This window comes from Schistocerca gregaria, unplaced genomic scaffold (assembly GCF_023897955.1).
Source record: "Schistocerca gregaria isolate iqSchGreg1 unplaced genomic scaffold, iqSchGreg1.2 ptg000801l, whole genome shotgun sequence".
Lineage (NCBI taxonomy): Eukaryota > Metazoa > Arthropoda > Insecta > Orthoptera > Acrididae > Schistocerca > Schistocerca gregaria.
Window position 1 is genome coordinate 14,224 of NW_026062169.1, and position 21,731 is coordinate 35,954.

The 21,731-nt window shown below is 51.0% G+C and overlaps 9 non-coding genes across 9 annotated transcripts; all 9 read left to right on the plus strand.

Moving 5' to 3' along the window:
- The first annotated feature begins 98 nt into the window (after positions 1–98).
- On the plus strand, positions 99–261 carry LOC126322222 (U1 spliceosomal RNA). The gene has a single exon (XR_007558856.1). It is a non-coding gene; the product is annotated as a U1 spliceosomal RNA (small nuclear RNA).
- A 2,299-nt stretch (positions 262–2,560) lies between these two features.
- LOC126322223 (U1 spliceosomal RNA) lies at positions 2,561–2,723 on the plus strand. The gene has a single exon (XR_007558857.1). It is a non-coding gene; the product is annotated as a U1 spliceosomal RNA (small nuclear RNA).
- A 2,299-nt stretch (positions 2,724–5,022) lies between these two features.
- LOC126322224 (U1 spliceosomal RNA) lies at positions 5,023–5,185 on the plus strand. The gene has a single exon (XR_007558858.1). It is a non-coding gene; the product is annotated as a U1 spliceosomal RNA (small nuclear RNA).
- A 2,300-nt stretch (positions 5,186–7,485) lies between these two features.
- LOC126322225 (U1 spliceosomal RNA) lies at positions 7,486–7,648 on the plus strand. The gene has a single exon (XR_007558859.1). It is a non-coding gene; the product is annotated as a U1 spliceosomal RNA (small nuclear RNA).
- A 2,300-nt stretch (positions 7,649–9,948) lies between these two features.
- On the plus strand, positions 9,949–10,111 carry LOC126322226 (U1 spliceosomal RNA). Its single transcript, XR_007558860.1, has one exon. It is a non-coding gene; the product is annotated as a U1 spliceosomal RNA (small nuclear RNA).
- Positions 10,112–12,411: 2,300 nt separating this feature from the next.
- On the plus strand, positions 12,412–12,574 carry LOC126322227 (U1 spliceosomal RNA). The gene has a single exon (XR_007558861.1). It is a non-coding gene; the product is annotated as a U1 spliceosomal RNA (small nuclear RNA).
- A 2,300-nt stretch (positions 12,575–14,874) lies between these two features.
- Positions 14,875–15,037, plus strand: LOC126322228 (U1 spliceosomal RNA). Its single transcript, XR_007558862.1, has one exon. It is a non-coding gene; the product is annotated as a U1 spliceosomal RNA (small nuclear RNA).
- A 2,299-nt stretch (positions 15,038–17,336) lies between these two features.
- On the plus strand, positions 17,337–17,499 carry LOC126322229 (U1 spliceosomal RNA). The gene has a single exon (XR_007558863.1). It is a non-coding gene; the product is annotated as a U1 spliceosomal RNA (small nuclear RNA).
- A 2,302-nt stretch (positions 17,500–19,801) lies between these two features.
- LOC126322230 (U1 spliceosomal RNA) lies at positions 19,802–19,964 on the plus strand. Its single transcript, XR_007558864.1, has one exon. It is a non-coding gene; the product is annotated as a U1 spliceosomal RNA (small nuclear RNA).
- The last annotated feature ends 1,767 nt before the right edge of the window (positions 19,965–21,731 follow it).

Below are 21,731 nucleotides of genomic sequence, written 5' to 3' on the forward strand. Positions count from 1 at the left end.
CCACCATTCTGTTCACCGACTGCGAAAACGTCGGGAGCTCTCGTTACATCTCGATGGCGCGAGGCACTACAAATTCTCGCCTGTGGCGCGACCAAAGCATACTTACCTGGCGTAGGGGATACCGTGATCATGAAGGCGGTTCCTCCGGGGTGAGGCTCTTCCATTGCACTTCGGTCGAGCTGACCCCCGCGATTACTCCAAATGTGAGTAACTCGGGCGCATAATTTTTGGTAGTCGGGACTTGCGTTCGCGCTGTCCCGGTGTTTATTTCAATTGCAAAAGCAGTATTCTGTGATAGCAGTCGGTAACCAGTGCGTCTGAGCTTTCGGCCACCAACGTGTGCTGCAAGGCACTGCCACACGCAGCAGCACTCGCGCTAGGCGCGTACCACACGTCTGCGTCGACCTGGCGTCAAACCCAGAGCCAGAGCACACTGTCTGTTCGATAAGCGCGGCGGACGCGCACCACTAGTAGCAGCGGCAGCCGCGAGATGGCACAAGCGGTCTAACTCTGGTACGACACCCCCATTAATGGTCGTACGGCGACTTTTGGCTTTCTCTGTCCATCAGGGGAATGCGCGCCAAACGCAATTGCACGGCGCGGCACTCCCTGAACGCACGGCGACCGCGGTGGCGCGAGCCGGCGTTCACGAGGCGTCGCCCAGCCGAACGCTGTGTCGCCTGTGGCCAGGTACATGAGGGGCGGGAAGCAAGCGTCTAGCGTAGCGTCTCAAGACTTGCAGACTTGCGGCACTTGACGAGCTTGCTGGGATGTGAAATGACGTGGCCAACTGTACCGAAAACGGGCAAGAGAAATTCTAGGCAACAGCAGCTTGTGCTCGCAGGCGGCCACGATGACAAGGGCCAGCGTTGCTTAAATTCGGTGATGGGACGAGAACCGCTGTAGGCTGTTTATTAGGCCACGACAGTGAGCGTTTACTTTCTGTAAGGAATGTCTTGTCGTCGCAGATGTTGTGTTTCATGTGACAAATTTGCAGACGCCCGGAAAAAAAAAAAAGTTAAGGCTTGGAAATGAACAGTTACAACACTGGGAGGACGAAAAACGGCCAAGTGCAATTACAAACATCGGCGTGGTGAGCGCAGGAAATATCTTTGGTGGTAGCTGAGTGGGACAAGGGCGCCTGTACTCGGGGCTCTGAGGGAAAGTAGAAAACGCAGTGTTATCAGGTGTTTTTCTTGCAAGAAATAGAGTCAAAAAGTCTGTATTACACACGTCTTTAACACAGGTTCGGAACTTCAAATCTGTTTATGGCTACTTTACAAGCTCGCTAATCGTCTTCCAAAATATTAAAAGTACACCATACCTCCAGATCCAGCCGGCCCCCACCCCCTGTACAAACTGTCTCTCGTATGGGCGCCCTTGGAGTGAGAACAGACGCGTTTCGAATGGAATGGGAATAACATAAAACTCTTCTTTTTTTCTCTCTCTGTAACAAGTGTAATTAAAAACACAATTTTTCCCTACTCACTGACAAAATATCCGAACAGTGCCTTCTGTAACACACACAGTTCTACATTGACAGACGCGTAGTAGCGGCACTTTCAATAAATTACTCACGCCTACTAATTGCAGAAACGGATAGCCCTCAAATGAATTCGTTGTTGCATCACTACATTCACAGAAATGCCTCTTCCTTGTTTCCCATCGCTTCGTTACACACCAGACGTGTTGTGTTTACAAACAAAAAGCAATTTAGTTTTATCCTTACCTAATCTACGTCTAAGCAAAGATGGCTAGTTTACCAAATACCGCAAAATTAATCTGCATCTTCGAAATCAGCCCGCCGAAATGTTGCCATGAATGAAACTTTATTTTTTCTCTCTTATGCGTATAGAAAATATGTGCACAAATATTCGATCGAGCTTTCCACGCCCTACTCGGAAGGAGAAGCAAAAAGGAGTGTTACCTTTTAAGTGCCTTCTGTTACTCGGCGTCGAATGTCGAACGTGCCGATTGACGTTCGTTCTTGGAGTTCACGGCCGTCCTGTTTGTTCGTCGCGCACAACACTCACGACTGCATCCAGCTCTCTTAGAACATCTGACAGTGTGAGCTGTGGGGTCCTTCAGTTGCTCGGCGACAGACGACCGTGCGCGACAATGCTGCCGTATTTGCTAGCACTAAGGGCTCTGCTGGAAGGAGCGAAAGTAAAGTGTGGCTGCAAAAAGCACTCATTGCGCAGATCTCATTCGCGGTTTCAATAGCCAAGAAAGAGGGCTCGTTTGAGACGGAGAGGAGGGCCCGGAGGCGGCAGCCCGGACTTGGCCCGCCATCTTCCGGAGGGAACGGTAAATTAACCCCAGCAGCGGCCGGCGCCGCGAGCCGTGTGGCGCTGCTCGCACAAAATGCATCGTTTTTCTCGGCAGAGGAGCGTTGTTGCGACTGTCTGCCATCTAACTCGACAGCCAATAGCTCTTTTGTAAGGAGACAGGTACATGGACGGCCACCATTCTGTTCACCGACTGCGAAAACGTCGGGAGCTCTCGTTACATCTCGATGGCGCGAGGCACTACAAATTCTCGCCTGTGGCGCGACCAAAGCATACTTACCTGGCGTAGGGGATACCGTGATCATGAAGGCGGTTCCTCCGGGGTGAGGCTCTTCCATTGCACTTCGGTCGAGCTGACCCCCGCGATTACTCCAAATGTGAGTAACTCGGGCGCATAATTTTTGGTAGTCGGGACTTGCGTTCGCGCTGTCCCGGTGTTTATTTCAATTGCAAAAGCAGTATTCTGTGATAGCAGTCGGTAACCAGTGCGTCTGAGCTTTCGGCCACCAACGTGTGCTGCAAGGCACTGCCACACGCAGCAGCACTCGCGCTAGGCGCGTACCACACGTCTGCGTCGACCTGGCGTCAAACCCAGAGCCAGAGCACACTGTCTGTTCGATAAGCGCGGCGGACGCGCACCACTAGTAGCAGCGGCAGCCGCGAGATGGCACAAGCGGTCTAACTCTGGTACGACACCCCCATTAATGGTCGTACGGCGACTTTTGGCTTTCTCTGTCCATCAGGGGAATGCGCGCCAAACGCAATTGGACGGCGCGGCACTCCCTGAACGCACGGCGACCGCGGTGGCGCGAGCCGGCGTTCACGAGGCGTCGCCCAGCCGAACGCTGTGTCGCCTGTGGCCAGGTACATGAGGGGCGGGAAGCAAGCGTCTAGCGTAGCGTCTCAAGACTTGCAGACTTGCGGCACTTGACGAGCTTGCTGGGATGTGAAATGACGTGGCCAACTGTACCGAAAACGGGCAAGAGAAATTCTAGGCAACAGCAGCTTGTGCTCGCAGGCGGCCACGATGACAAGGGCCAGCGTTGCTTAAATTCGGTGATGGGACGAGAACCGCTGTAGGCTGTTTATTAGGCCACGACAGTGAGCGTTTACTTTCTGTAAGGAATGTCTTGTCGTCGCAGATGTTGTGTTTCATGTGACAAATTTGCAGACGCCCGGAAAAAAAAAAAAGTTAAGGCTTGGAAATGAACAGTTACAACACTGGGAGGACGAAAAACGGCCAAGTGCAATTACAAACATCGGCGTGGTGAGCGCAGGAAATATCTTTGGTGGTAGCTGAGTGGGACAAGGGCGCCTGTACTCGGGGCTCTGAGGGAAAGTAGAAAACGCAGTGTTATCAGGTGTTTTTCTTGCAAGAAATAGAGTCAAAAAGTCTGTATTACACACGTCTTTAACACAGGTTCGGAACTTCAAATCTGTTTATGGCTACTTTACAAGCTCGCTAATCGTCTTCCAAAATATTAAAAGTACACCATACCTCCAGATCCAGCCGGCCCCCACCCCCTGTACAAACTGTCTCTCGTATGGGCGCCCTTGGAGTGAGAACAGACGCGTTTCGAATGGAATGGGAATAACATAAAACTCTTCTTTTTTTCTCTCTCTGTAACAAGTGTAATTAAAAACACAATTTTTCCCTACTCACTGACAAAATATCCGAACAGTGCCTTCTGTAACACACACAGTTCTACATTGACAGACGCGTAGTAGCGGCACTTTCAATAAATTACTCACGCCTACTAATTGCAGAAACGGATAGCCCTCAAATGAATTCGTTGTTGCATCACTACATTCACAGAAATGCCTCTTCCTTGTTTCCCATCGCTTCGTTACACACCAGACGTGTTGTGTTTACAAACAAAAAGCAATTTAGTTTTATCCTTACCTAATCTACGTCTAAGCAAAGATGGCTAGTTTACCAAATACCGCAAAATTAATCTGCATCTTCGAAATCAGCCCGCCGAAATGTTGCCATGAATGAAACTTTATTTTTTCTCTCTTATGCGTATAGAAAATATGTGCACAAATATTCGATCGAGCTTTCCACGCCCTACTCGGAAGGAGAAGCAAAAAGGAGTGTTACCTTTTAAGTGCCTTCTGTTACTCGGCGTCGAATGTCGAACGTGCCGATTGACGTTCGTTCTTGGAGTTCACGGCCGTCCTGTTTGTTCGTCGCGCACAACACTCACGACTGCATCCAGCTCTCTTAGAACATCTGACAGTGTGAGCTGTGGGGTCCTTCAGTTGCTCGGCGACAGACGACCGTGCGCGACAATGCTGCCGTATTTGCTAGCACTAAGGGCTCTGCTGGAAGGAGCGAAAGTAAAGTGTGGCTGCAAAAAGCACTCATTGCGCAGATCTCATTCGCGGTTTCAACAGCCAAGAAAGAGGGCTCGTTTGAGACGGAGAGGAGGGCCCGGAGGCGGCAGCCCGGACTTGGCCCGCCATCTTCCGGAGGGAACGGTAAATTAACCCCAGCAGCGGCCGGCGCCGCGAGCCGTGTGGCGCTGCTCGCACAAAATGCATCGTTTTTCTCGGCAGAGGAGCGTTGTTGCGACTGTCTGCCATCTAACTCGACAGCCAATAGCTCTTTTGTAAGGAGACAGGTACATGGACGGCCACCATTCTGTTCACCGACTGCGAAAACGTCGGGAGCTCTCGTTACATCTCGATGGCGCGAGGCACTACAAATTCTCGCCTGTGGCGCGACCAAAGCATACTTACCTGGCGTAGGGGATACCGTGATCATGAAGGCGGTTCCTCCGGGGTGAGGCTCTTCCATTGCACTTCGGTCGAGCTGACCCCCGCGATTACTCCAAATGTGAGTAACTCGGGCGCATAATTTTTGGTAGTCGGGACTTGCGTTCGCGCTGTCCCGGTGTTTATTTCAATTGCAAAAGCAGTATTCTGTGATAGCAGTCGGTAACCAGTGCGTCTGAGCTTTCGGCCACCAACGTGTGCTGCAAGGCACTGCCACACGCAGCAGCACTCGCGCTAGGCGCGTACCACACGTCTGCGTCGACCTGGCGTCAAACCCAGAGCCAGAGCACACTGTCTGTTCGATAAGCGCGGCGGACGCGCACCACTAGTAGCAGCGGCAGCCGCGAGATGGCACAAGCGGTCTAACTCTGGTACGACACCCCCATTAATGGTCGTACGGCGACTTTTGGCTTTCTCTGTCCATCAGGGGAATGCGCGCCAAACGCAATTGCACGGCGCGGCACTCCCTGAACGCACGGCGACCGCGGTGGCGCGAGCCGGCGTTCACGAGGCGTCGCCCAGCCGAACGCTGTGTCGCCTGTGGCCAGGTACATGAGGGGCGGGAAGCAAGCGTCTAGCGTAGCGTCTCAAGACTTGCAGACTTGCGGCACTTGACGAGCTTGCTGGGATGTGAAATGACGTGGCCAACTGTACCGAAAACGGGCAAGAGAAATTCTAGGCAACAGCAGCTTGTGCTCGCAGGCGGCCACGATGACAAGGGCCAGCGTTGCTTAAATTCGGTGATGGGACGAGAACCGCTGTAGGCTGTTTATTAGGCCACGACAGTGAGCGTTTACTTTCTGTAAGGAATGTCTTGTCGTCGCAGATGTTGTGTTTCATGTGACAAATTTGCAGACGCCCGGAAAAAAAAAAAAAGTTAAGGCTTGGAAATGAACAGTTACAACACTGGGAGGACGAAAAACGGCCAAGTGCAATTACAAACATCGGCGTGGTGAGCGCAGGAAATATCTTTGGTGGTAGCTGAGTGGGACAAGGGCGCCTGTACTCGGGGCTCTGAGGGAAAGTAGAAAACGCAGTGTTATCAGGTGTTTTTCTTGCAAGAAATAGAGTCAAAAAGTCTGTATTACACACGTCTTTAACACAGGTTCGGAACTTCAAATCTGTTTATGGCTACTTTACAAGCTCGCTAATCGTCTTCCAAAATATTAAAAGTACACCATACCTCCAGATCCAGCCGGCCCCCACCCCCTGTACAAACTGTCTCTCGTATGGGCGCCCTTGGAGTGAGAACAGACGCGTTTCGAATGGAATGGGAATAACATAAAACTCTTCTTTTTTTCTCTCTCTGTAACAAGTGTAATTAAAAACACAATTTTTCCCTACTCACTGACAAAATATCCGAACAGTGCCTTCTGTAACACACACAGTTCTACATTGACAGACGCGTAGTAGCGGCACTTTCAATAAATTACTCACGCCTACTAATTGCAGAAACGGATAGCCCTCAAATGAATTCGTTGTTGCATCACTACATTCACAGAAATGCCTCTTCCTTGTTTCCCATCGCTTCGTTACACACCAGACGTGTTGTGTTTACAAACAAAAAGCAATTTAGTTTTATCCTTACCTAATCTACGTCTAAGCAAAGATGGCTAGTTTACCAAATACCGCAAAATTAATCTGCATCTTCGAAATCAGCCCGCCGAAATGTTGCCATGAATGAAACTTTATTTTTTCTCTCTTATGCGTATAGAAAATATGTGCACAAATATTCGATCGAGCTTTCCACGCCCTACTCGGAAGGAGAAGCAAAAAGGAGTGTTACCTTTTAAGTGCCTTCTGTTACTCGGCGTCGAATGTCGAACGTGCCGATTGACGTTCGTTCTTGGAGTTCACGGCCGTCCTGTTTGTTCGTCGCGCACAACACTCACGACTGCATCCAGCTCTCTTAGAACATCTGACAGTGTGAGCTGTGGGGTCCTTCAGTTGCTCGGCGACAGACGACCGTGCGCGACAATGCTGCCGTATTTGCTAGCACTAAGGGCTCTGCTGGAAGGAGCGAAAGTAAAGTGTGGCTGCAAAAAGCACTCATTGCGCAGATCTCATTCGCGGTTTCAACAGCCAAGAAAGAGGGCTCGTTTGAGACGGAGAGGAGGGCCCGGAGGCGGCAGCCCGGACTTGGCCCGCCATCTTCCGGAGGGAACGGTAAATTAACCCCAGCAGCGGCCGGCGCCGCGAGCCGTGTGGCGCTGCTCGCACAAAATGCATCGTTTTTCTCGGCAGAGGAGCGTTGTTGCGACTGTCTGCCATCTAACTCGACAGCCAATAGCTCTTTTGTAAGGAGACAGGTACATGGACGGCCACCATTCTGTTCACCGACTGCGAAAACGTCGGGAGCTCTCGTTACATCTCGATGGCGCGAGGCACTACAAATTCTCGCCTGTGGCGCGACCAAAGCATACTTACCTGGCGTAGGGGATACCGTGATCATGAAGGCGGTTCCTCCGGGGTGAGGCTCTTCCATTGCACTTCGGTCGAGCTGACCCCCGCGATTACTCCAAATGTGAGTAACTCGGGCGCATAATTTTTGGTAGTCGGGACTTGCGTTCGCGCTGTCCCGGTGTTTATTTCAATTGCAAAAGCAGTATTCTGTGATAGCAGTCGGTAACCAGTGCGTCTGAGCTTTCGGCCACCAACGTGTGCTGCAAGGCACTGCCACACGCAGCAGCACTCGCGCTAGGCGCGTACCACACGTCTGCGTCGACCTGGCGTCAAACCCAGAGCCAGAGCACACTGTCTGTTCGATAAGCGCGGCGGACGCGCACCACTAGTAGCAGCGGCAGCCGCGAGATGGCACAAGCGGTCTAACTCTGGTACGACACCCCCATTAATGGTCGTACGGCGACTTTTGGCTTTCTCTGTCCATCAGGGGAATGCGCGCCAAACGCAATTGCACGGCGCGGCACTCCCTGAACGCACGGCGACCGCGGTGGCGCGAGCCGGCGTTCACGAGGCGTCGCCCAGCCGAACGCTGTGTCGCCTGTGGCCAGGTACATGAGGGGCGGGAAGCAAGCGTCTAGCGTAGCGTCTCAAGACTTGCAGACTTGCGGCACTTGACGAGCTTGCTGGGATGTGAAATGACGTGGCCAACTGTACCGAAAACGGGCAAGAGAAATTCTAGGCAACAGCAGCTTGTGCTCGCAGGCGGCCACGATGACAAGGGCCAGCGTTGCTTAAATTCGGTGATGGGACGAGAACCGCTGTAGGCTGTTTATTAGGCCACGACAGTGAGCGTTTACTTTCTGTAAGGAATGTCTTGTCGTCGCAGATGTTGTGTTTCATGTGACAAATTTGCAGACGCCCGGAAAAAAAAAAAAAGTTAAGGCTTGGAAATGAACAGTTACAACACTGGGAGGACGAAAAACGGCCAAGTGCAATTACAAACATCGGCGTGGTGAGCGCAGGAAATATCTTTGGTGGTAGCTGAGTGGGACAAGGGCGCCTGTACTCGGGGCTCTGAGGGAAAGTAGAAAACGCAGTGTTATCAGGTGTTTTTCTTGCAAGAAATAGAGTCAAAAAGTCTGTATTACACACGTCTTTAACACAGGTTCGGAACTTCAAATCTGTTTATGGCTACTTTACAAGCTCGCTAATCGTCTTCCAAAATATTAAAAGTACACCATACCTCCAGATCCAGCCGGCCCCCACCCCCTGTACAAACTGTCTCTCGTATGGGCGCCCTTGGAGTGAGAACAGACGCGTTTCGAATGGAATGGGAATAACATAAAACTCTTCTTTTTTTCTCTCTCTGTAACAAGTGTAATTAAAAACACAATTTTTCCCTACTCACTGACAAAATATCCGAACAGTGCCTTCTGTAACACACACAGTTCTACATTGACAGACGCGTAGTAGCGGCACTTTCAATAAATTACTCACGCCTACTAATTGCAGAAACGGATAGCCCTCAAATGAATTCGTTGTTGCATCACTACATTCACAGAAATGCCTCTTCCTTGTTTCCCATCGCTTCGTTACACACCAGACGTGTTGTGTTTACAAACAAAAAGCAATTTAGTTTTATCCTTACCTAATCTACGTCTAAGCAAAGATGGCTAGTTTACCAAATACCGCAAAATTAATCTGCATCTTCGAAATCAGCCCGCCGAAATGTTGCCATGAATGAAACTTTATTTTTTCTCTCTTATGCGTATAGAAAATATGTGCACAAATATTCGATCGAGCTTTCCACGCCCTACTCGGAAGGAGAAGCAAAAAGGAGTGTTACCTTTTAAGTGCCTTCTGTTACTCGGCGTCGAATGTCGAACGTGCCGATTGACGTTCGTTCTTGGAGTTCACGGCCGTCCTGTTTGTTCGTCGCGCACAACACTCACGACTGCATCCAGCTCTCTTAGAACATCTGACAGTGTGAGCTGTGGGGTCCTTCAGTTGCTCGGCGACAGACGACCGTGCGCGACAATGCTGCCGTATTTGCTAGCACTAAGGGCTCTGCTGGAAGGAGCGAAAGTAAAGTGTGGCTGCAAAAAGCACTCATTGCGCAGATCTCATTCGCGGTTTCAACAGCCAAGAAAGAGGGCTCGTTTGAGACGGAGAGGAGGGCCCGGAGGCGGCAGCCCGGACTTGGCCCGCCATCTTCCGGAGGGAACGGTAAATTAACCCCAGCAGCGGCCGGCGCCGCGAGCCGTGTGGCGCTGCTCGCACAAAATGCATCGTTTTTCTCGGCAGAGGAGCGTTGTTGCGACTGTCTGCCATCTAACTCGACAGCCAATAGCTCTTTTGTAAGGAGACAGGTACATGGACGGCCACCATTCTGTTCACCGACTGCGAAAACGTCGGGAGCTCTCGTTACATCTCGATGGCGCGAGGCACTACAAATTCTCGCCTGTGGCGCGACCAAAGCATACTTACCTGGCGTAGGGGATACCGTGATCATGAAGGCGGTTCCTCCGGGGTGAGGCTCTTCCATTGCACTTCGGTCGAGCTGACCCCCGCGATTACTCCAAATGTGAGTAACTCGGGCGCATAATTTTTGGTAGTCGGGACTTGCGTTCGCGCTGTCCCGGTGTTTATTTCAATTGCAAAAGCAGTATTCTGTGATAGCAGTCGGTAACCAGTGCGTCTGAGCTTTCGGCCACCAACGTGTGCTGCAAGGCACTGCCACACGCAGCAGCACTCGCGCTAGGCGCGTACCACACGTCTGCGTCGACCTGGCGTCAAACCCAGAGCCAGAGCACACTGTCTGTTCGATAAGCGCGGCGGACGCGCACCACTAGTAGCAGCGGCAGCCGCGAGATGGCACAAGCGGTCTAACTCTGGTACGACACCCCCATTAATGGTCGTACGGCGACTTTTGGCTTTCTCTGTCCATCAGGGGAATGCGCGCCAAACGCAATTGCACGGCGCGGCACTCCCTGAACGCACGGCGACCGCGGTGGCGCGAGCCGGCGTTCACGAGGCGTCGCCCAGCCGAACGCTGTGTCGCCTGTGGCCAGGTACATGAGGGGCGGGAAGCAAGCGTCTAGCGTAGCGTCTCAAGACTTGCAGACTTGCGGCACTTGACGAGCTTGCTGGGATGTGAAATGACGTGGCCAACTGTACCGAAAACGGGCAAGAGAAATTCTAGGCAACAGCAGCTTGTGCTCGCAGGCGGCCACGATGACAAGGGCCAGCGTTGCTTAAATTCGGTGATGGGACGAGAACCGCTGTAGGCTGTTTATTAGGCCACGACAGTGAGCGTTTACTTTCTGTAAGGAATGTCTTGTCGTCGCAGATGTTGTGTTTCATGTGACAAATTTGCAGACGCCCGGAAAAAAAAAAAAAGTTAAGGCTTGGAAATGAACAGTTACAACACTGGGAGGACGAAAAACGGCCAAGTGCAATTACAAACATCGGCGTGGTGAGCGCAGGAAATATCTTTGGTGGTAGCTGAGTGGGACAAGGGCGCCTGTACTCGGGGCTCTGAGGGAAAGTAGAAAACGCAGTGTTATCAGGTGTTTTTCTTGCAAGAAATAGAGTCAAAAAGTCTGTATTACACACGTCTTTAACACAGGTTCGGAACTTCAAATCTGTTTATGGCTACTTTACAAGCTCGCTAATCGTCTTCCAAAATATTAAAAGTACACCATACCTCCAGATCCAGCCGGCCCCCACCCCCTGTACAAACTGTCTCTCGTATGGGCGCCCTTGGAGTGAGAACAGACGCGTTTCGAATGGAATGGGAATAACATAAAACTCTTCTTTTTTTCTCTCTCTGTAACAAGTGTAATTAAAAACACAATTTTTCCCTACTCACTGACAAAATATCCGAACAGTGCCTTCTGTAACACACACAGTTCTACATTGACAGACGCGTAGTAGCGGCACTTTCAATAAATTACTCACGCCTACTAATTGCAGAAACGGATAGCCCTCAAATGAATTCGTTGTTGCATCACTACATTCACAGAAATGCCTCTTCCTTGTTTCCCATCGCTTCGTTACACACCAGACGTGTTGTGTTTACAAACAAAAAGCAATTTAGTTTTATCCTTACCTAATCTACGTCTAAGCAAAGATGGCTAGTTTACCAAATACCGCAAAATTAATCTGCATCTTCGAAATCAGCCCGCCGAAATGTTGCCATGAATGAAACTTTATTTTTTCTCTCTTATGCGTATAGAAAATATGTGCACAAATATTCGATCGAGCTTTCCACGCCCTACTCGGAAGGAGAAGCAAAAAGGAGTGTTACCTTTTAAGTGCCTTCTGTTACTCGGCGTCGAATGTCGAACGTGCCGATTGACGTTCGTTCTTGGAGTTCACGGCCGTCCTGTTTGTTCGTCGCGCACAACACTCACGACTGCATCCAGCTCTCTTAGAACATCTGACAGTGTGAGCTGTGGGGTCCTTCAGTTGCTCGGCGACAGACGACCGTGCGCGACAATGCTGCCGTATTTGCTAGCACTAAGGGCTCTGCTGGAAGGAGCGAAAGTAAAGTGTGGCTGCAAAAAGCACTCATTGCGCAGATCTCATTCGCGGTTTCAACAGCCAAGAAAGAGGGCTCGTTTGAGACGGAGAGGAGGGCCCGGAGGCGGCAGCCCGGACTTGGCCCGCCATCTTCCGGAGGGAACGGTAAATTAACCCCAGCAGCGGCCGGCGCCGCGAGCCGTGTGGCGCTGCTCGCACAAAATGCATCGTTTTTCTCGGCAGAGGAGCGTTGTTGCGACTGTCTGCCATCTAACTCGACAGCCAATAGCTCTTTTGTAAGGAGACAGGTACATGGACGGCCACCATTCTGTTCACCGACTGCGAAAACGTCGGGAGCTCTCGTTACATCTCGATGGCGCGAGGCACTACAAATTCTCGCCTGTGGCGCGACCAAAGCATACTTACCTGGCGTAGGGGATACCGTGATCATGAAGGCGGTTCCTCCGGGGTGAGGCTCTTCCATTGCACTTCGGTCGAGCTGACCCCCGCGATTACTCCAAATGTGAGTAACTCGGGCGCATAATTTTTGGTAGTCGGGACTTGCGTTCGCGCTGTCCCGGTGTTTATTTCAATTGCAAAAGCAGTATTCTGTGATAGCAGTCGGTAACCAGTGCGTCTGAGCTTTCGGCCACCAACGTGTGCTGCAAGGCACTGCCACACGCAGCAGCACTCGCGCTAGGCGCGTACCACACGTCTGCGTCGACCTGGCGTCAAACCCAGAGCCAGAGCACACTGTCTGTTCGATAAGCGCGGCGGACGCGCACCACTAGTAGCAGCGGCAGCCGCGAGATGGCACAAGCGGTCTAACTCTGGTACGACACCCCCATTAATGGTCGTACGGCGACTTTTGGCTTTCTCTGTCCATCAGGGGAATGCGCGCCAAACGCAATTGCACGGCGCGGCACTCCCTGAACGCACGGCGACCGCGGTGGCGCGAGCCGGCGTTCACGAGGCGTCGCCCAGCCGAACGCTGTGTCGCCTGTGGCCAGGTACATGAGGGGCGGGAAGCAAGCGTCTAGCGTAGCGTCTCAAGACTTGCAGACTTGCGGCACTTGACGAGCTTGCTGGGATGTGAAATGACGTGGCCAACTGTACCGAAAACGGGCAAGAGAAATTCTAGGCAACAGCAGCTTGTGCTCGCAGGCGGCCACGATGACAAGGGCCAGCGTTGCTTAAATTCGGTGATGGGACGAGAACCGCTGTAGGCTGTTTATTAGGCCACGACAGTGAGCGTTTACTTTCTGTAAGGAATGTCTTGTCGTCGCAGATGTTGTGTTTCATGTGACAAATTTGCAGACGCCCGGAAAAAAAAAAAAAGTTAAGGCTTGGAAATGAACAGTTACAACACTGGGAGGACGAAAAACGGCCAAGTGCAATTACAAACATCGGCGTGGTGAGCGCAGGAAATATCTTTGGTGGTAGCTGAGTGGGACAAGGGCGCCTGTACTCGGGGCTCTGAGGGAAAGTAGAAAACGCAGTGTTATCAGGTGTTTTTCTTGCAAGAAATAGAGTCAAAAAGTCTGTATTACACACGTCTTTAACACAGGTTCGGAACTTCAAATCTGTTTATGGCTACTTTACAAGCTCGCTAATCGTCTTCCAAAATATTAAAAGTACACCATACCTCCAGATCCAGCCGGCCCCCACCCCCTGTACAAACTGTCTCTCGTATGGGCGCCCTTGGAGTGAGAACAGACGCGTTTCGAATGGAATGGGAATAACATAAAACTCTTCTTTTTTTCTCTCTCTGTAACAAGTGTAATTAAAAACACAATTTTTCCCTACTCACTGACAAAATATCCGAACAGTGCCTTCTGTAACACACACAGTTCTACATTGACAGACGCGTAGTAGCGGCACTTTCAATAAATTACTCACGCCTACTAATTGCAGAAACGGATAGCCCTCAAATGAATTCGTTGTTGCATCACTACATTCACAGAAATGCCTCTTCCTTGTTTCCCATCGCTTCGTTACACACCAGACGTGTTGTGTTTACAAACAAAAAGCAATTTAGTTTTATCCTTACCTAATCTACGTCTAAGCAAAGATGGCTAGTTTACCAAATACCGCAAAATTAATCTGCATCTTCGAAATCAGCCCGCCGAAATGTTGCCATGAATGAAACTTTATTTTTTCTCTCTTATGCGTATAGAAAATATGTGCACAAATATTCGATCGAGCTTTCCACGCCCTACTCGGAAGGAGAAGCAAAAAGGAGTGTTACCTTTTAAGTGCCTTCTGTTACTCGGCGTCGAATGTCGAACGTGCCGATTGACGTTCGTTCTTGGAGTTCACGGCCGTCCTGTTTGTTCGTCGCGCACAACACTCACGACTGCATCCAGCTCTCTTAGAACATCTGACAGTGTGAGCTGTGGGGTCCTTCAGTTGCTCGGCGACAGACGACCGTGCGCGACAATGCTGCCGTATTTGCTAGCACTAAGGGCTCTGCTGGAAGGAGCGAAAGTAAAGTGTGGCTGCAAAAAGCACTCATTGCGCAGATCTCATTCGCGGTTTCAACAGCCAAGAAAGAGGGCTCGTTTGAGACGGAGAGGAGGGCCCGGAGGCGGCAGCCCGGACTTGGCCCGCCATCTTCCGGAGGGAACGGTAAATTAACCCCAGCAGCGGCCGGCGCCGCGAGCCGTGTGGCGCTGCTCGCACAAAATGCATCGTTTTTCTCGGCAGAGGAGCGTTGTTGCGACTGTCTGCCATCTAACTCGACAGCCAATAGCTCTTTTGTAAGGAGACAGGTACATGGACGGCCACCATTCTGTTCACCGACTGCGAAAACGTCGGGAGCTCTCGTTACATCTCGATGGCGCGAGGCACTACAAATTCTCGCCTGTGGCGCGACCAAAGCATACTTACCTGGCGTAGGGGATACCGTGATCATGAAGGCGGTTCCTCCGGGGTGAGGCTCTTCCATTGCACTTCGGTCGAGCTGACCCCCGCGATTACTCCAAATGTGAGTAACTCGGGCGCATAATTTTTGGTAGTCGGGACTTGCGTTCGCGCTGTCCCGGTGTTTATTTCAATTGCAAAAGCAGTATTCTGTGATAGCAGTCGGTAACCAGTGCGTCTGAGCTTTCGGCCACCAACGTGTGCTGCAAGGCACTGCCACACGCAGCAGCACTCGCGCTAGGCGCGTACCACACGTCTGCGTCGACCTGGCGTCAAACCCAGAGCCAGAGCACACTGTCTGTTCGATAAGCGCGGCGGACGCGCACCACTAGTAGCAGCGGCAGCCGCGAGATGGCACAAGCGGTCTAACTCTGGTACGACACCCCCATTAATGGTCGTACGGCGACTTTTGGCTTTCTCTGTCCATCAGGGGAATGCGCGCCAAACGCAATTGCACGGCGCGGCACTCCCTGAACGCACGGCGACCGCGGTGGCGCGAGCCGGCGTTCACGAGGCGTCGCCCAGCCGAACGCTGTGTCGCCTGTGGCCAGGTACATGAGGGGCGGGAAGCAAGCGTCTAGCGTAGCGTCTCAAGACTTGCAGACTTGCGGCACTTGACGAGCTTGCTGGGATGTGAAATGACGTGGCCAACTGTACCGAAAACGGGCAAGAGAAATTCTAGGCAACAGCAGCTTGTGCTCGCAGGCGGCCACGATGACAAGGGCCAGCGTTGCTTAAATTCGGTGATGGGACGAGAACCGCTGTAGGCTGTTTATTAGGCCACGACAGTGAGCGTTTACTTTCTGTAAGGAATGTCTTGTCGTCGCAGATGTTGTGTTTCATGTGACAAATTTGCAGACGCCCGGAAAAAAAAAAAAAGTTAAGGCTTGGAAATGAACAGTTACAACACTGGGAGGACGAAAAACGGCCAAGTGCAATTACAAACATCGGCGTGGTGAGCGCAGGAAATATCTTTGGTGGTAGCTGAGTGGGACAAGGGCGCCTGTACTCGGGGCTCTGAGGGAAAGTAGAAAACGCAGTGTTATCAGGTGTTTTTCTTGCAAGAAATAGAGTCAAAAAGTCTGTATTACACACGTCTTTAACACAGGTTCGGAACTTCAAATCTGTTTATGGCTACTTTACAAGCTCGCTAATCGTCTTCCAAAATATTAAAAGTACACCATACCTCCAGATCCAGCCGGCCCCCACCCCCTGTACAAACTGTCTCTCGTATGGGCGCCCTTGGAGTGAGAACAGACGCGTTTCGAATGGAATGGGAATAACATAAAACTCTTCTTTTTTTCTCTCTCTGTAACAAGTGTAATTAAAAACACAATTTTTCCCTACTCACTGACAAAATATCCGAACAGTGCCTTCTGTAACACACACAGTTCTACATTGACAGACGCGTAGTAGCGGCACTTTCAATAAATTACTCACGCCTACTAATTGCAGAAACGGATAGCCCTCAAATGAATTCGTTGTTGCATCACTACATTCACAGAAATGCCTCTTCCTTGTTTCCCATCGCTTCGTTACACACCAGACGTGTTGTGTTTACAAACAAAAAGCAATTTAGTTTTATCCTTACCTAATCTACGTCTAAGCAAAGATGGCTAGTTTACCAAATACCGCAAAATTAATCTGCATCTTCGAAATCAGCCCGCCGAAATGTTGCCATGAATGAAACTTTATTTTTTCTCTCTTATGCGTATAGAAAATATGTGCACAAATATTCGATCGAGCTTTCCACGCCCTACTCGGAAGGAGAAGCAAAAAGGAGTGTTACCTTTTAAGTGCCTTCTGTTACTCGGCGTCGAATGTCGAACGTGCCGATTGACGTTCGTTCTTGGAGTTCACGGCCGTCCTGTTTGTTCGTCGCGCACAACACTCACGACTGCATCCAGCTCTCTTAGAACATCTGACAGTGTGAGCTGTGGGGTCCTTCAGTTGCTCGGCGACAGACGACCGTGCGCGACAATGCTGCCGTATTTGCTAGCACTAAGGCTCTGCTGGAAGGAGCGAAAGTAAAGTGTGGCTGCAAAAAGCACTCATTGCGCAGATCTCATTCGCGGTTTCAACAGCCAAGAAAGAGGGCTCGTTTGAGACGGAGAGGAGGGCCCGGAGGCGGCAGCCCGGACTTGGCCCGCCATCTTCCGGAGGGAACGGTAAATTAACCCCAGCAGCGGCCGGCGCCGCGAGCCGTGTGGCGCTGCTCGCACAAAATGCATCGTTTTTCTCGGCAGAGGAGCGTTGTTGCGACTGTCTGCCATCTAACTCGACAGCCAATAGCTCTTTTGTAAGGAGACAGGTACATGGACGGCCACCATTCTGTTCACCGACTGCGAAAACGTCGGGAGCTCTCGTTACATCTCGATGGCGCGAGGCACTACAAATTCTCGCCTGTGGCGCGACCAAAGCATACTTACCTGGCGTAGGGGATACCGTGATCATGAAGGCGGTTCCTCCGGGGTGAGGCTCTTCCATTGCACTTCGGTCGAGCTGACCCCCGCGATTACTCCAAATGTGAGTAACTCGGGCGCATAATTTTTGGTAGTCGGGACTTGCGTTCGCGCTGTCCCGGTGTTTATTTCAATTGCAAAAGCAGTATTCTGTGATAGCAGTCGGTAACCAGTGCGTCTGAGCTTTCGGCCACCAAACGTGTGCTGCAAGGCACTGCCACACGCAGCAGCACTCGCGCTAGGCGCGTACCACACGTCTGCGTCGACCTGGCGTCAAACCCAGAGCCAGAGCACACTGTCTGTTCGATAAGCGCGGCGGACGCGCACCACTAGTAGCAGCGGCAGCCGCGAGATGGCACAAGCGGTCTAACTCTGGTACGACACCCCCATTAATGGTCGTACGGCGACTTTTGGCTTTCTCTGTCCATCAGGGGAATGCGCGCCAAACGCAATTGCACGGCGCGGCACTCCCTGAACGCACGGCGACCGCGGTGGCGCGAGCCGGCGTTCACGAGGCGTCGCCCAGCCGAACGCTGTGTCGCCTGTGGCCAGGTACATGAGGGGCGGGAAGCAAGCGTCTAGCGTAGCGTCTCAAGACTTGCAGACTTGCGGCACTTGACGAGCTTGCTGGGATGTGAAATGACGTGGCCAACTGTACCGAAAACGGGCAAGAGAAATTCTAGGCAACAGCAGCTTGTGCTCGCAGGCGGCCACGATGACAAGGGCCAGCGTTGCTTAAATTCGGTGATGGGACGAGAACCGCTGTAGGCTGTTTATTAGGCCACGACAGTGAGCGTTTACTTTCTGTAAGGAATGTCTTGTCGTCGCAGATGTTGTGTTTCATGTGACAAATTTGCAGACGCCCGGAAAAAAAAAAAAAGTTAAGGCTTGGAAATGAACAGTTACAACACTGGGAGGACGAAAAACGGCCAAGTGCAATTACAAACATCGGCGTGGTGAGCGCAGGAAATATCTTTGGTGGTAGCTGAGTGGGACAAGGGCGCCTGTACTCGGGGCTCTGAGGGAAAGTAGAAAACGCAGTGTTATCAGGTGTTTTTCTTGCAAGAAATAGAGTCAAAAAGTCTGTATTACACACGTCTTTAACACAGGTTCGGAACTTCAAATCTGTTTATGGCTACTTTACAAGCTCGCTAATCGTCTTCCAAAATATTAAAAGTACACCATACCTCCAGATCCAGCCGGCCCCCACCCCCTGTACAAACTGTCTCTCGTATGGGCGCCCTTGGAGTGAGAACAGACGCGTTTCGAATGGAATGGGAATAACATAAAACTCTTCTTTTTTTCTCTCTCTGTAACAAGTGTAATTAAAAACACAATTTTTCCCTACTCACTGACAAAATATCCGAACAGTGCCTTCTGTAACACACACAGTTCTACATTGACAGACGCGTAGTAGCGGCACTTTCAATAAATTACTCACGCCTACTAATTGCAGAAACGGATAGCCCTCAAATGAATTCGTTGTTGCATCACTACATTCACAGAAATGCCTCTTCCTTGTTTCCCATCGCTTCGTTACACACCAGACGTGTTGTGTTTACAAACAAAAAGCAATTTAGTTTTATCCTTACCTAATCTACGTCTAAGCAAAGATGGCTAGTTTACCAAATACCGCAAAATTAATCTGCATCTTCGAAATCAGCCCGCCGAAATGTTGCCATGAATGAAACTTTATTTTTTCTCTCTTATGCGTATAGAAAATATGTGCACAAATATTCGATCGAGCTTTCCACGCCCTACTCGGAAGGAGAAGCAAAAAGGAGTGTTACCTTTTAAGTGCCTTCTGTTACTCGGCGTCGAATGTCGAACGTGCCGATTGACGTTCGTTCTTGGAGTTCACGGCCGTCCTGTTTGTTCGTCGCGCACAACACTCACGACTGCATCCAGCTCTCTTAGAACATCTGACAGTGTGAGCTGTGGGGTCCTTCAGTTGCTCGGCGACAGACGACCGTGCGCGACAATGCTGCCGTATTTGCTAGCACTAAGGGCTCTGCTGGAAGGAGCGAAAGTAAAGTGTGGCTGCAAAAAGCACTCATTGCGCAGATCTCATTCGCGGTTTCAACAGCCAAGAAAGAGGGCTCGTTTGAGACGGAGAGGAGGGCCCGGAGGCGGCAGCCCGGACTTGGCCCGCCATCTTCCGGAGGGAACGGTAAATTAACCCCAGCAGCGGCCGGCGCCGCGAGCCGTGTGGCGCTGCTCGCACAAAATGCATCGTTTTTCTCGGCAGAGGAGCGTTGTTGCGACTGTCTGCCATCTAACTCGACAGCCAATAGCTCTTTTGTAAGGAGACAGGTACATGGACGGCCACCATTCTGTTCACCGACTGCGAAAACGTCGGGAGCTCTCGTTACCATCTCGATGGCGCGAGGCACTACAAATTCTCGCCTGTGGCGCGACCAAAGCATACTTACCTGGCGTAGGGGATACCGTGATCATGAAGGCGGTTCCTCCGGGGTGAGGCTCTTCCATTGCACTTCGGTCGAGCTGACCCCCGCGATTACTCCAAATGTGAGTAACTCGGGCGCATAATTTTTGGTAGTCGGGACTTGCGTTCGCGCTGTCCCGGTGTTTATTTCAATTGCAAAAGCAGTATTCTGTGATAGCAGTCGGTAACCAGTGCGTCTGAGCTTTCGGCCACCAACGTGTGCTGCAAGGCACTGCCACACGCAGCAGCACTCGCGCTAGGCGCGTACCACACGTCTGCGTCGACCTGGCGTCAAACCCAGAGCCAGAGCACACTGTCTGTTCGATAAGCGCGGCGGACGCGCACCACTAGTAGCAGCGGCAGCCGCGAGATGGCACAAGCGGTCTAACTCTGGTACGACACCCCCATTAATGGTCGTACGGCGACTTTTGGCTTTCTCTGTCCATCAGGGGAATGCGCGCCAAACGCAATTGCACGGCGCGGCACTCCCTGAACGCACGGCGACCGCGGTGGCGCGAGCCGGCGTTCACGAGGCGTCGCCCAGCCGAACGCTGTGTCGCCTGTGGCCAGGTACATGAGGGGCGGGAAGCAAGCGTCTAGCGTAGCGTCTCAAGACTTGCAGACTTGCGGCACTTGACGAGCTTGCTGGGATGTGAAATGACGTGGCCAACTGTACCGAAAACGGGCAAGAGAAATTCTAGGCAACAGCAGCTTGTGCTCGCAGGCGGCCACGATGACAAGGGCCAGCGTTGCTTAAATTCGGTGATGGGACGAGAACCGCTGTAGGCTGTTTATTAGGCCACGACAGTGAGCGTTTACTTTCTGTAAGGAATGTCTTGTCGTCGCAGATGTTGTGTTTCATGTGACAAATTTGCAGACGCCCGGAAAAAAAAAAAAAGTTAAGGCTTGGAAATGAACAGTTACAACACTGGGAGGACGAAAAACGGCCAAGTGCAATTACAAACATCGGCGTGGTGAGCGCAGGAAATATCTTTGGTGGTAGCTGAGTGGGACAAGGGCGCCTGTACTCGGGGCTCTGAGGGAAAGTAGAAAACGCAGTGTTATCAGGTGTTTTTCTTGCAAGAAATAGAGTCAAAAAGTCTGTATTACACACGTCTTTAACACAGGTTCGGAACTTCAAATCTGTTTATGGCTACTTTACAAGCTCGCTAATCGTCTTCCAAAATATTAAAAGTACACCATACCTCCAGATCCAGCCGGCCCCCACCCCCTGTACAAACTGTCTCTCGTATGGGCGCCCTTGGAGTGAGAACAGACGCGTTTCGAATGGAATGGGAATAACATAAAACTCTTCTTTTTTTCTCTCTCTGTAACAAGTGTAATTAAAAACACAATTTTTCCCTACTCACTGACAAAATATCCGAACAGTGCCTTCTGTAACACACACAGTTCTACATTGACAGACGCGTAGTAGCGGCACTTTCAATAAATTACTCACGCCTACTAATTGCAGAAACGGATAGCCCTCAAATGAATTCGTTGTTGCATCACTACATTCACAGAAATGCCTCTTCCTTGTTTCCCATCGCTTCGTTACACACCAGACGTGTTGTGTTTACAAACAAAAAGCAATTTAGTTTTATCCTTACCTAATCTACGTCTAAGCAAAGATGGCTAGTTTACCAAATACCGCAAAATTAATCTGCATCTTCGAAATCAGCCCGCCGAAATGTTGCCATGAATGAAACTTTATTTTTTCTCTCTTATGCGTATAGAAAATATGTGCACAAATATTCGATCGAGCTTTCCACGCCCTACTCGGAAGGAGAAGCAAAAAGGAGTGTTACCTTTTAAGTGCCTTCTGTTACTCGGCGTCGAATGTCGAACGTGCCGATTGACGTTCGTTCTTGGAGTTCACGGCCGTCCTGTTATCTGTCTCGCGTGTGT